This window comes from Numenius arquata, chromosome 11, assembly GCF_964106895.1.
Source record: "Numenius arquata chromosome 11, bNumArq3.hap1.1, whole genome shotgun sequence".
Lineage (NCBI taxonomy): Eukaryota > Metazoa > Chordata > Aves > Charadriiformes > Scolopacidae > Numenius > Numenius arquata.
This window is the reverse complement of record NC_133586.1, coordinates 5,297,513-5,310,358: the sequence shown is the minus strand read 5'-3', so window position 1 is coordinate 5,310,358 and position 12,846 is coordinate 5,297,513.

The following is a 12,846-nucleotide window of genomic DNA, read 5'->3' as shown; positions in this document are numbered from 1 at the left end:
GAAACAAGAGAAAGCCATTAACTAACCACAGTATTATCTTGATTCTCTCAGAGAAACGAGCTAGGGACGGCTAATGAACTAGCCTTAACGTTTCAAACTGAATGCACCTCTGGGAGCTCTGCTAGAACAAACAGTGTGACAGATCAATGCCTGATGCCTATATCAAGAGAAAAGGTTATTTGCTTCTCTAAGGAATTGGAGGATTAGTATATCGCTATGATACTCTTTGTATCCTTTTCAAAATATGGGTTTATGTGTTGTGCTTATTTTTATTTTCGAAGTTGTAAACTCCATTAGTGTGAGCAATAAAAATGAAAGGCAAGGAAATTCATTCTTTTCTGTCCCTCTTTCATTCCCAGGATCCTGTATGTTTGGGAGCCTAAACACACACTCTTCGGCTGTTGTACACACCTTGCCCAAGGAGAGACTTGCCTTTAGAAAGATATTTTTTATTTATTTATTTTTTTTTTTAAATTCAGTTTAGAGCAGTGTCAGCTGGTTGGGGCCCTATGAAAAGTCCTGATAGGAGACAGATTCTTGATAAAAGGGACCTTGTGTGGGGAAGGTTTCACTTACTGTCTGCTGCTGTCGCTGGTGTCTTCTGCGTCCTTGGGCAGTTCAGTCTGTGCAAGCTTTAGATGCTCATCTCTAAAATGGGACAGTAAATCTAACTTTCTGTTAGAGTTTGTCTGTCTTTACTATTTAGATTTAAAGCTTCTGGACAGCATATTCTTCCTATTTATACTGTACCTGGCACAATGGGCGTAGATCCCAGTTGGGAGGTTTCTGACAATTTTGTTAATACAACAATAACCTCGAAGTGTAACACATTTTGTAAAAGAGAAGAAATGACAGAGATGAAGGTGGGAGCTAGAAGTTGTTTACCATATAAAATGATTAAAACTGGTAGACTTTATGGGCTGGGAAGAGGTCAGGCCATCTTATTCTTCATCCTCGTGCCTTGTCCTTTGGTGCATAGAGCAATACCCAGCTTAGGGGCTAAATAGTCCACGTGCAGCTGTCTTACCTTCCCAAAAGGAGATAGAGTTGTTTTTAACTGCTGTATATGATTTCACTAAATCCTTTGATATTGACATTTTTCTTTAAAGCTAAAGCTCTTGAAAACTATTTTGATCAATTACCTCATTCAGGAAGCTGCTGTACATATTTAACCATAGATACAAGCTTTGGTCAAGCTATCAAAGTCATTTTCATTTTTACAAATTATTACTTTAATGGGAATTAGATGACGAGTGAATTATTGTTTCTTTAAAAAAAAATCTCCAGGTGATTTGTCAAGAGATAATTGTCTGAGTATCAGCATTTAAGGAGGTCTGCATTTCCTTTTAGGAAGGAAAAATGTTAAATGCTTAAATTAAAATAATGTTGTAACTTAGAAAATGGAACAAAATTAGCTTTATCTCCCCCTAGTTGTACGTAGGAATTAAGTCATAATGTGATACATATATCCCAACTTAATTGCTTTATGTCAAATTCTGATATCTTTATTCTGGTTCAGTAGCTGTTACTTCATCCTTACTTCTACTGATGTCAGTGGAACTGCACATGAAATAAAGAGTGATTCAGTGTGAGTAAAGCCGTCAGAATTTGGCCTTTTGAAGTTAATGTGAGCTTTGCTGTTGACTTCATTGGAGATGAGAAATTGTTCTTTGATCATCTTCTGTAAACCACAGTTGAGCTTTGTAGGTTTTACCCAAACATAACACACTGTTGTTTGGTTCAGGACAGATACTACGGAATTTTTCATATAAGGTACAAAGTAATTTCTCCTGGATCTTGTGTTCTGTCACAGAGACCAGTGTTACTAGGGCTTTTGTAAGCTAATGTTTGCTTGTAGAATTAATTTTCTGTCACAGAGTTCCTGCAATAAGTTGGAAAAAAAGTAATGATTAATACCAAAAAAAAGAAAATGACCAATTTCTGAACAGCTCTCCTTTATTTATGTGTTTTAAATCGTGGTGACCCTTCCACAGCCATTATGAGTTGAGGGAAGGAAAATATGATTAGGGAGGTCACAAGATCCAAATTTCCTCTATGTGTAAGAGAATGAGGGTTGATTATTTCAGGGGATATGAAATATAATACTGTGTTTTCAGTCTCTTTCTGTGTGCACTCAGGCAAAGCTTTCATTCAGAGCTGAGCTGGGAATTGGCCCAGTCGTAATGAAATGTGAAATCTTCTAGTCACAGAAATTCGAGCAACGTGCACATATAAGGAGGAAAAAAATCTGGATTGATATAAAATGTTGATGTCCTAGAAAGGTGAATGGATGAATGACTTCTTGTTTGCTGAAATTTTTTGAAAGCCTTTGCAAAGCAGCAGTATTTCAGTGCAAGGCACTAACTAAGCTTATCTTATTCTTTAAATCAGAAGTGGCCTGAATCGTGCTGATTTTATTCAGGTAAACTGTTCCAAAGAAACAATTCTTGTCTCACTGAAGGCAACTCAACCAGTTGTCTGAGTTACACAGTTTAGAACCAGAAACACCTTTCTCACCAGCCTCCTCGTGTTTACTGCTGACAGCCAGCCACGGCTTCTCCAGACTCAATGGCTCATTGGAAGTTACTAATAAAGTTATCACTGTGCCTGTCTGAAGATATGATCGAGGCAAGGTTTGCAAGGAGGGATACTGAAGATATTGCTGCTTCCTACGAACTTTGTCATAGTAACTTAAGTAGAGGAAACTGAAATGTCCTTTGTCACTATACCTTTTTCAAATTCTCGGTAACAAGAAGTAATTGATAGCAAACTGTTTTGGGAACAACACTGGGCTATTGTATCAGCCCAGCTCCTCTGTTATGCGCCTCTAACTGTTACTACATTCTGGAGCTTCCCTGTAAAACACAAAGGAGCGTGTGAAATCTCCTAAACTCAGGATGGTGGCCAGTAAGAGCTTTCCAAGTGAACTGAATAAAAATTTGGTCGAAATTTCCGCTGACGTTAGAACGGATTTAGGTGCTTATATGGACTCTTTAGTTACATTTCCATTTTATTTCTTTATTTTTGTAATGACTGTTGGCACTTCATGCAGTCAGGAAGCTCGTTTCCCAAGAAAAAGACATTCTTTCCTCCTTCTGATATGTTTGAATGCCTCTGGTAATGCAATCTTCAACAAATCTACAATTTTACCATGTAGAACTTCAGCAATTTATAAAATAAAAACCATCTTCATTAAACTTCATCTTCTACCAAATATATAAAATATCCATTTTAATATAGGGCAAATATTTTGTAAAGTTTCAAGGTATTACAAGGTGTGTTTATACATTCTTTTCCTGTCTGTTGCTTAGTTTGGACAAGGTCAGTTCAAAAGTCCTTGTTTATATATTTTTCAGTGGTCTCATCTTACTTTTGTGTGTGTGACGCAACTAGGGAAAGGTTACCCAGTGAGACCATTTGCTGTATGGATGAACTTGTAGACGATGGCATATCAGGGAGCTTCTAAAGGAAATATTATATGGTCCATCAAGGCAATCTCAAATTTCCTGATTGCATATATTTAAATAGGATAAGCTCCAGTTACCTAAGCACTTGTTTTGGCTGTAATGGAAAATAGGAGACTAATGTGGACCATAATGTCTATCTCATCCCAGCCCATCAAGGTATATGAAAATAAATCTAAATATCTATTATTAGAAGAATAGAGATGGAGGATGAGGAATCAAGTCTATGCAACTATAGACAAAAGAAAAAAAATGTTTAGCTGCATGTGGTTTAAGATTATACCTGTTCATTGAATGCATTCATCAGTGTCTGGTTTTGTATTTCTTCTTCCTCATGATACCCCAGATAAGAAGTGGTAACTAAGTCTTAATGGTTTTAAAACTTTCTGTCTGTAACCATAAAGTGACCATTTACAAATTGGAATGCATTGTTGTGTGGGGATCCAGTTCCTTTCTCTGCCAGACCTGTCAGTGCAGGTAGATCTTTGAGTTAAGACAACAGCAGACTGTTGAAAAGGTAGATTTTGTGTGTGTGTGTGTGTGTGGTTTGGTTTTTTTTCCTTTAAGAAGTATGCATGTTAGGAGTTTTATCAGAAGACAGCTGCTTAGAACAGCTGTCTGCTTATGTGCCCATCTTAGGAGAGGATGATTAATGAATTCACTTGGGCAGTGAGAAACTCAGTTCAGTGATCCATAGTTTCAGCACAGGTATTGATGTGAAACTAATGAGAAATTTGATGCTCAAATTTGAATGTTTATTCCAATTACCAAACAACAAATCTAAATTAAAAAATAGCTTGAAACCTTAACCTTTTATTAGTAATGTAGAAAGCTGAACTGTGGCTTTGCATCATGCGATGTAATCTGAAGAGCTCGATGCACTACCACCTACATTGTTTTGGGGAAAGGAGAGAGAATGACTTTTCCTGATTGACTCTGCTTCCGCTACCTGATAATTGGAATCTTCTTCCTTCCACCCCTCCCACTCCAGTTTTTAACTTGTTTATTTTTCCCAGGAATTAAACATGCGCTAGGAACTGAGCTGTAGGCATCCCCTACAGGTCTACTAAAATCCTGCATTCAGTAAGTTCTCAGAGCCGTGGTTGCTGTCTGATGGTGGTGTAGTACATGGGAGTCCTGGCCAAGGTCTGCCTTAAAATGCTTACAGTCTCTATAAGCAAAAGACAGAGGAAAAAGGTAGATACTAGCTTTAGGTCATAAGTAAGAAGTTATGGCATGGGGAAATAGAATGACTTGTTGAAGGTTATATACAAAGTTTGTGGCAAAATTGGCAATTGACCTTTGATCACTGCTTTTTCAGTCCTGTGATGAATTGCTGTTCCCCTTCAAAATTGACTTTTTACAGTGTTTCTGTCAGAAGGGACTAACAAGAACCCTTGAAAGTTACTTGACGCACTCAAGTGGCCCTGTCTGCTAAAACCTGGTGTTTCTGCAAGGGATAAATGCTTCTAATTTTCATACAAATCATCGGCAGTTTGTAACTCTGCATCTTGCACAATCAAATAATTAAAAAAAAATTTCAGGGGGAAAAATTTAGCATTTTAAAATAGGAGTGATTCATGAAAGTACTTACGGTTGGGCAAGAATTTCTTTGGAAGAATTTATTAACTGCACATTTAAGACTGAACTTGGAATCTCAATACACTTTGCTTTAGCTGTCTGCTGTCCTAGCTTTTTCTTATTTCACATAGGTATTCAGAAATGTGATGGCAATTCTATTCTAATAGAAATAAGCCAAGACGCTGAAAACGTGCAGCAAATGTTGACAAATTCTCTATAACGGGTCCATCAAATACCCATAAAGGATATCTATGAACAATTCAAATGCCTTTCCAGTATTCGGGCTCTCGTGTGTTTGGTAGCAAAGCAGTGCTGGGGCAGAGGCTGCCTAATCCACATGACAGGCTTTTAGCCCATAAATTTCCTGACAGCGTCAAGTCATCTTTGTTCACAGCTGCAATGCCCTGTTCAGCCCATCCACCAAGGAATGGTGACACCCATGATAACTGCTGTCATCTCCCTTCTCTGAGACATTCCCAAAGCTGCCCTTGGCTCTGAGAATCGTGGCACGTGTCTTGCGGCACTTGGCCATGTGAAAATTGTAATGTGTAAGTTGGGAAAATTATGTCTTATTGTAGATTTTAGGTCAAGCCACATGTGTAAAGACAAGCAGATGTTTGTAAAGCAAAGAACACCCAATAAAAAGTCCATACATTTCTGAGAAAACTGTATAGATTTGGGTGAAGTTAAAATTAAAAGTCAATGTGCAAACATTATTTTTAGGATCATATGACTATCAATGAGCTGTAACGCTTTGCAGTTTCAGCCGTAACAGAACAGTGTTTTTAGGCTGGATTAATCTCTCTTTCCTATTTAATTTTAGGAAGATACTTTGTGAAATGGCTAAAGTTAACAATTTATGTTGTCAATGTGCTCACTTTTGTGAAATTCACCAATTTGGGCTTGGGATCAGGGAAAGTTCTTGCTTCATTAGAAAACGCCTGGCCCTGGGAAACATAGAGGATCATGGACAGCAGATTTGAGGAGTCCTGTGCTGGGACAGACATGGTCACCGGCTTGGTGTTTGTGCGGATTTGTAGGCATTTCCAGAAAGAATTAGCCATGAATTGCTCAGGCTATTGAAGACAATTTAAGCATTTTTGTACATTTTTTTAATGGGTGTGGAGCTGGACCTACACTGGCAGTACCCAGAGACTGAGTTTACAGCTGTGTGTTCAGAGAGTATGTTTCTGTTCCTTTTCTCCTAAGGTCCCCATTCATTTCGTTATACAATAGCCACTGGGAGGATTAGAGCACAATTTCCATCTTGTTCCCATTAGTTATTTGTATTCCAACATCAGCTGGAGACCTTTGTCAAGAGCTAGACCTTGTTGTACTTGGTGCTATGTATATCCATAGCAGAAGGCAATTCTTTCCCCACAGATATTACAGTTTAGAAACCTTAAGGTTTAGAGATATCTGCTCTATGACATACATAGTGACAAACTTCATTATTGTTTCAAGTCTAGCAAATGCCTAGAAAAATGCTGCTGGATCAGTCAGAATAAGGGCTTTAATTCCCCTGCTGGGTGTCTCCCTGTTGTGTCATTTATTTGTAAGGAGAAAGTGCTTCTATTTTTTGTTTTAATTTCCTCTTTTCAAACCGAAGGTTTGGAGCTCCTTGGAATAAAAAAAAAAAAATTCTTTAAGCCTTTGTAAAGCAAAGAAAACTTTGAAAAGAAATGACCCAGTCCCCTCTTTGGTTCACACCTATCTGGTCAAAGAGTTCAGCTCTCCGTGGAGGCTCCCAGACCTAACAGCAGTCATGCGGAACCTGTTTGCTGGCTTTCAGGCTCGGCACTTTCCAGGGTGCCCCATCTCAACACGCTTGACATTCCTGGCCTGGCAGCCAGGAGGAATAAAACCTTTGGGGAGTACCTAAAATTAAATGACTCCTTTTGGTCAGATCAAGGTTGTTCACTTCAGTAACTCCACTGCAACTCTGCCCTTCTCTCATTTAGTGGCCATGGAAAAGCCTATGCTCTCCCTTGCCTTTTTTCCCTTTGGGGCTTTAAATACAGTCCTTGAATTTTTCTTGGAATGCCAGGACTGGGAAAATAAACTTAATTTAATGAAGAACAAGAAAAAATAATCAGACCCTTGTTAGTGTTCTCTTATTGTATAAAACATTGTACATGCATTCCTGTATGGATGGCAGAGACAGTGGAGCATCCTCTTTGTGTAAACCAGTCTCTTGATCCACCACCTCTTTAACATGAAATAAATTAGGGACAAAAGGGTGTTCTAGTCCTTGTCCTGAAGTTTTCACAAACCTCTCAGAGTTTGTATGGGTTTTGGGGCGAGCATGGGGGGTGGCAGAGCATGCTTCTCCCCATGAGCCTTCCACTTCAATAGCACTTACACCTCCTACTCTAACGCCTAGAAATTTAGATGTATGTTTTTATCAAGGGGATTTTCAAAATGGTCTCTTAGCTGGAAGAAAGGCCCTGCTCTGCAACTTTGATCCTCTAAGGTACTTAAGTGGGAGCCTAACTAATTGACTTTAGGAGGACTGATATCTTAAAACTAGGCATGTGCTTAAATAAGTTGCTCAGTTGGTACTCGCGTTGAGTTACAAGGAACACCTGATGTGCAAGTGCCTGTGATACCCACTTCTCTGCAGTAGGACGCTTTTTTTTCTTTACCTGAGCATTTTCCTCTGTCCGCAGTCACCATCTGTTTATTTTCTTTTGCCACTTGGCTTCATTTTTCACCTTTTCTCCTTTTTCCCCTGTCCCTTTTAATCAATTCTTCCTTTCTCTTTTTATCCATTATGGATTCTCCAAAGAACTGAGTAATATTTACACGAGTTCAATTTTTCAAAGTCTGGTCAATTTTTTTATTTTTTAAATGAGGGGGAATTAGCTTACCCAAGCCTAGTTTTAAGCATTTGGCATAAAAATTAGGGTTAAACCAAAATGATCTGAAGAATAAAATGATAAAAAAAGTGAAAATGCTCATCAATGCCTCTTGGTAATTGGCTTTTCTTCAGCTCTCTACGTTGATGCTAATCAGTATTGTAAGCTGGGACTGTGCACTCTTGGGCCAAACTGTTCTTATTTCAAAACTAGAGCTTAAGCTCACTGATAAAAGGTAACTGGATGTAGGTTGCATCCCTGTATGAGGCAGCATTGCCCAGCTCTTCCTGAATTCAAAACTGGGAGAGTGCTTGGAATCTCTTGCAAATGCATCTCTCAACATGCAGCAGGTCCCAGCCAGAGTTACCTCTGCTTTATGCCATTTTATGCCACCACCAGGCTGCAGACCACTGACTCTTGCTGGAAGAGTCCCAGCTGGTAGCAATCTGTGTCACTATTTTGGGATGTGACTCTGCAATTCTTTGGACAGCGTTCCTCAAATTGTGTGTGCCCTGTTAATCCTTTAGCAGTCTTTAGGCTGTGTTACTTTGTGAGGGTGAGTGGCATCTCCACTCATGGAATAGAAACCCAATCTTTCTCAGCTGCAAAGCTGTCCCAATGTCCCAAAAATCTCATTACCTTACCAAGTACTCTGCTGGTGCTGCTCCCTGGATTCAAGAACTAAAGAAAATAAGAGTTTTTGTGGGAAAGAACTGAAGACTTGGTCCATCATTACCAAAGCAGTATGTACTTGCTTGGTTGTCTTTCCCAATTTTGTTCTTCAAGATGTGGAGGTCTGACTATTAGGCATTCCATTCCTCTATCTATGTGAAGTTATTTTGAGGATACCATCCCTGTTCCTGCAGGACAACAGGGGTGCCAGGACATCTGCAACTGTTATTTTCATTGACCCTTTCACTGAACAAACCATGTACAGCTGACACATAGGCTAATAAATTAGGAAGACATGACAATTGTGTTGCCATGCTTTACAGATATTAGCAGGTTGGAAGGAATGTTGATTTTTTTTTTGGAGGCAGCATTTTTTTGTTGCCCCCCCCCCACGCCTTGATAGAGAAATGGTCTAAAAATAAAAAAAAAAAAAAAAAAAAGAAAATTTTATGTTGCATACAAAGGAAGACAAAATGAAGCTAAGAGCAATTAGGCTAGACAGATGAATAAGCTGCCTAGTGAGGTAGCTGAGTCACCATCATTAGAGGTGTTCAAAAAACAGGCTAGATAAAATCCTTGAGGGGGTCAGAGTGTATGGGAAAATCCTGCTCGATAGAGAAGGCTGACCCGGCTGACCCAGGAGGTCTGCTGCTTCTTCTGCATCTCTTTATTTAAAAACAGAGTTGAATTCAGAGAATAAAAGAGGAAAACAAAACCCGAGCCAGGTGCCCATGTCTGGTAAACAGTTTTCTTTTGTTCTCAGTGATGAGAGTTGCAAAAAAAAAAAAAAAAAAAAAAGAAAAAGAAACGGAGAAAAAACCTGCCTAAAATAAAAAATGTATGTGCACTGTTTGCAGAAGTGATGTGATAAAAGATCTGTGTCTCCTCAGCAGAAAGATGGAGCATCATTCAGCAGACCTGACAGAGCCTGGAGGGGAAATTCTTTTAGTGTGAAGAGATGGGGCACACAGGTGAGGTTATGCACCTGTGCAAGGGAGAGAGAAAACAGGCAATCGTTCTCTCGAGGCCCTTCTGGGAGTGGGCCTGTGCAGCCCAGCAGTAATCCTTTTGGAAATTCAGTGCCTTCACGATTTGTGAAAATTTGACCCAGTGACTGTGGTTCTCAGCTGTGTGTAAAAACATGAAGATAGAAGCTTGGGCTCCCAGGGGCAGGGTCCAGCATCGACACGCAGGGAAATCTTGCAGCTGGTGGTGTTCCCAGGGTCAAGCTGATGATCAGAATCAGCCATGAAGAGATTCAGGCTTAAGGCAATAAAAGTTCAAGGAATCCCCAGAAGTCTTCAGCACGACCACAAAAAAAACCCGCACAAGTCACAACAAGCCAACAGAATCTCACAGAAGGTGGTTCAGTTCATATTGGCAATTTACTTTTTGAGGTGGGCCTAAGAGAGGACAGGAGTCAACTGCTGAGGGCTCCATGGGACAGATTTCTTTTTTTTCCCCACACTTAGGTTTTATATTACTTTGTGGAGCTGCATTTAACAACCCACCATAGTTTAACTGACTAAAGTTTGTAGTCTCATTAGTCAGCCTGGCTTTAAAATCTCTTTCTTCTTTCCCTGCCTGTGTCTGCAACGTTGCCGTGCAGCTAGTGTTGAGCCATGATGCCACCAGAAAGGGGATGCAATTGCAGCCAAAGACTTTTGAAGTGCAGGTACATGCTCACCTTTTTCTCCATGTGCAACTACTGACACGAATTTTGCTTGTGCAGGACAGCATTGTTCTTGGGATTTAAGAGTAGACATGCTTTCTTTTGAATGCCCAGGTGTTACAGATCCGTAAGAGTTAACCGATAGGCAAGAAAATAAACAAGGAGAGTGTTTTTTCATCTTTAACAGAAATTCAGAAACGTTCTTCAGTCTTCCCGTGCCATTGCAGTGAATGGCAATAAACAGAGGGAAAACTGGTTTGTTAAATGAAGAATGTTAGACTTGTTTTCTGCTAGGCTCCAACTAAGAAGAGGCCCCCTTATATACTCTGTATTTCCTGAATGCGGAATGAATACCCTACATTCCCTAGAAACCTTATGATAATTGAATGAAAAAAATGGGAGCAGAAGCCAAGTCTTCAGGTGTTATATTCTTGCCAGTGGACACCACTACTTTTCCGCTACAAATCCAGTGGGCGCCAGTGTTGCGTGTGTGTTGTTATCTGCATGACAGTGGCTGTGTGTGCAACAGAGCTGTGCTATTTTGCAACAGTTTGCCTTCAGCGCCCGTGGACTGGAGCCGGTGTTTATCACTAAGTAACTTCTCAGGAACTGGGCCAGATCAATACTGTATTCTTTCAGACCTCTCTAAACCCAGCAGGGAAGGCAATCACAGTGGTGCAGAACTCTGCACCTTCTGGAACAGATCAATACCCCGACAGTGCTAAGCTTTGTTCCTTCACCAGCTTTAAGATGTTCTGCATGCTCTACATGATTGCTTAAAGGTTTGTTTTCTCTTCTTCCTATATGACAACACCGCTCCCTCCCTGATCTTTCCTAATAACATCACTGTAATTGCCTTGACATGAAATAGCAGCACAAACACAAATGCTTTGCTTTGAGGTGTTTTATCTCTTTATGAACGTCTCTATTGGTTGAGGGTGTTGATTTCGCTTTAGTATGAAATCAGAGCTTTTTTTTGTATGACTTTTTGTATTTACATTGTTTTACTAAATGTGGCAAACTGATTTTGGCTATGGGGATTACCTTGTATAGCAAGGTGTGGTGGATATAATAATCTATACTGGGTAAAGAGTATTAGCTTAAACTTTATATTGCTGAAGTCTATTTTAGTCTAACTGCACTCAACCGTATAATCTTTTTTGTCTCAGAAATACTGCAGGGCAGAGTTACCTTTCAACTAATAGTAGGTAGAATAAATCAGATTTTATTTTGTCCGAGCTGGATCTAGAACTCCTGTTCCTCATTTCTTTCTCCTGATGTCTGCTGTCATCTTGAAGCTGTAGAACTTGTGGTCTTCCTTCAAAATCACATCTGTCTTTATATTTTTTAAGAGATGATAGTGTGTTATATAGTGTTAGCCAGTTTAAAAGACAGTATTAGCTACTGCAAATTAACAAGCTTTTCTTCTAGAGCTGGGAAGTGCCTGTAGTAACAGAACTGTGGTTGGAAAAGGCTGGTGTTCAGTAGCTTTTATGTACATAACTATTTGCAATCAATAGTCTAACATGCATATTTATAGTGCAGCATTAAGGTACTTGCTGCTGAAACGAGGAAAAGGGAGGGTTGCTCAAAGCATGAGATCGAGCAGTCTGAAGGATGTTCTAAATTGCATGTGCCTCAAAGGCTCCTTAGTGGTACCAGCAAGGAACACGGCTGTGCCATATGCTGAAAGAAAAAAGGAAAGGGTGGTTCAGAGAACCCCTTGTTGTATTGGGAAAATTGTGAATCCAGTGGGAATCCTTTATCAAGGATCTGTGTCTTCAGAGCTGCTGTGCTGAAGTTGGTGAAATTTTTTCCCATGTGCCAGTGGAGATGGAAGAGGGCTTCTAAACTAGAAGACCATCTGTTTCTCAAACAAGAACTAGCTCAAAGACCTCCTGTGCTTTGGAGAGGGTCTTACAAGATGATCACACTAGTTCCTCCTCTATTTATTATCTGTAAATTTGTAGCTCTTGTTGGGCAGATATACAAAGGGAGTTCTCAGTCCAAAGTCTCTCTGATACTTTGAACTGAATTACCACTTCATCACATTAAAACCTTCAGTCCTTAAGACTGGACCACAGGAATGGTGCTGTTTTCCTTTGATAGTTGACTTCCGCTCCATTTACCAGGTAAAGCATTAATCCCTCACAGCCCTCTCCTCATTTTAGAAGTCTTTAGCTGCGGTTCTCTGTTATGCTTTGAAAAGCGTGTTGTAAGGAGTACAAATTAGAGATATACTGCCTTCAAAACAGCCGCTGCCCACTTCTGCGTATGTGTAAAGTAGGATAAGATATGCAATTTGTAGGTACTATGATTACTGGCTTAAGGAGAAGATACAGCATTTCTCAACAGTTTTGAGACATTAATACAATTCAGCCAGGCCATTTTCTGTAATATGTGGTTCACTGTATCTGATGTATATTTTTTTCATCTCAGACATAAAGGTAAATCCTTTTCATTTACATAAGCGGGCTCTATAAACCAGATTACCCGAATTAATCATAGATATTTAAGCATATTACATTGCTCTGTACCACAAGCTAGCATTCCTCGAAGGTGGATCAGAGATAAGGGTCCCATAAATTACTGACCAAAT